Source organism: Nannospalax galili, unplaced genomic scaffold (genome assembly GCF_000622305.1).
Source record: "Nannospalax galili isolate Female #2095 unplaced genomic scaffold, S.galili_v1.0 scaffold95, whole genome shotgun sequence".
In the NCBI taxonomy this organism is placed as follows: domain Eukaryota; kingdom Metazoa; phylum Chordata; class Mammalia; order Rodentia; family Spalacidae; genus Nannospalax; species Nannospalax galili.
Window position 1 is genome coordinate 599,314 of NW_008342393.1, and position 2,185 is coordinate 601,498.

The window sequence follows — 2,185 nt, forward strand, 5'->3', positions numbered from 1 at the left end:
GTATGTTCCAACCAATCACCATGGCATACAGATACATGTACACACATACTAAACAAACAAATAAATATAATTTCAAGAATTCCTTAGAAATTAAATGCAAAAATAAACCGGGGCGGGAGAGATGGCTCAGTGGTTAAGAGCACTGACTGCTCTTGCAGAGGACCCGGGTTCGATTCCCAGCACCCACATGGCAGCTACAAACCATCCTTAACTCCAGTCCCAGGGGAATCCGAAGCCCTCTTCTGACCTCCGTGGCATTGCACGACATGGGTACACTATCATACATGCAGGCAATACACTCATACACATAAAATTAAAAACTAAAATAAATTTAAAAAGGGCACTGGCTGTTCTTGCAGAGGGCCCAGGTTCAGTTCCCAGCACCCACATGGCAGCTAACAATCATCCATAACTCCAGTCCCAGGGAATCTCACGCCTTCTTCTGGTCTCTGCGGGCATTACACGGGACAGTGCAATTACACACATGCAGACAATATACACATACAAAATTTAAAATAACTACATAAATAAATAAAAACAAGTAGATAGAATTCCGGTTCTCTTTCAGAAAAAAGACCTTTATGAGCTCAGGAGTCACAGAAGAGATCACACAAATAGATTAACCACCCTCATCCATGAAAGCATTAAGTAGACAGAAGTGGAACTGAAATTACAGAATCAGGGACCAGAAAGGAGTCGCGGGTTGGCGTCTCCCCCTGATGGCAGTCATTTGTAACTACAATTTATGTAGCATCTGTTGCAGCAGCACCCCAGAGATTGAGGAGTGTGGACCCTCTTGACCATTCGCTGACCCTTTGTAACATACAAACCACAAAAGACACATGAATTCTGCCAACACCAGGTAGCCTAGCTTACACAGTCATAAAAAAGAGACCCTGCTTCAAAAGCAAGGTGGAAGGCCACGACCAACACTTACGGTTATCCTCTGCCCCACTCAAGTATCACCGCAGGAGCACGCCCCAACTCATACACATGCATCAACACACACACACACACGCACACACGCACGCACACACGCACGCTAGTCCAACCACAGCTTCTCTGGAAGTTCCACACTGTGGTCTGATTCCAAGCCTCTTCCTAATCCTGGCTGTCTGGCTTCCTTACCCCACTGAAAGTCACTGGCAAGTGAAGTTCATGGCCTCTTCACAGTTTCTGGGGCCTTCACCATGGACTGTTCCTTCGTTCTTGAGATATCCCAACCATGGATTCTGGGTGACTGCTGCTGGATCTCCCACCTCTGAGATCCTTCCAGCCTCTGGTCCACTGTGGGCTCCTCTTGCTATGGTCCCTCTGAGCTGTTCTCCCCAACTATAGGGAACACTAAATGTGTGTCCTCTGAAACTTTGATTGTCACCTCTTCAGAAGGACCTCTCCAGATATGACCATTCTCCTGAGCTCCAGGCTCCTTTTCCAACTACCTTCAAGAAAATTCAGCCTGTGAATTGAAAGCATTTCACCTGCGTATGTCTGAAACCAGCTTCTTAGGAACTCTGCAATAATGATGATGCCTACTTCATGGAGTCAGGGTGAAATTAAACTTAACACATGGGACTGATGTGACTCAGTTGGTATGGTGTTTGCCTAGCATGCATGAAGTACTGATTTCAATCCCCAGCACCACATAAACCAGATGGCACACACTTATAACTACAGGTCAAGGGCAGGACCAGCAAGATGGCTCAGCAGCTAAAAGCACTTGCTGCCAAGCTCAGTGACCAGAGCCACATGGTAAAAGGGGAAAACTGACTCCTGCAAGTTGTCCTCTGACTTCCACATACGTGCTATGGCACATGGGCACATGAGAACACACACATGTACACACACAACAAATGAGGAGGAGAAGGGAAGAGGAAGAGGAGGAGGAGGAGGGGGAGGAGCAGGAAGAGGAAGAATAGAAGGAGGAGGGAAAAGAGAAGGAAGAGGAGGAGGAAGAGGAGAAGGGAGGAGGAAGAGGAGGCATTAAGGCAGTCGTGGATTACATGAGTCCCCGTCTTTTTTAAAAAAAGTCAACACATGTTAAATGCTTAAAATAGTGCCTGGTAGATCTCTCTACCATTGTCTTTCAGACAACAGTTGATTTTCCTAAGTAACTCCAATCCCCAGGTTCATATCCATTCTCTCCTCTCTCTCTCTCTCTCTCTCTCTCTCTCTCTCTCTCTCT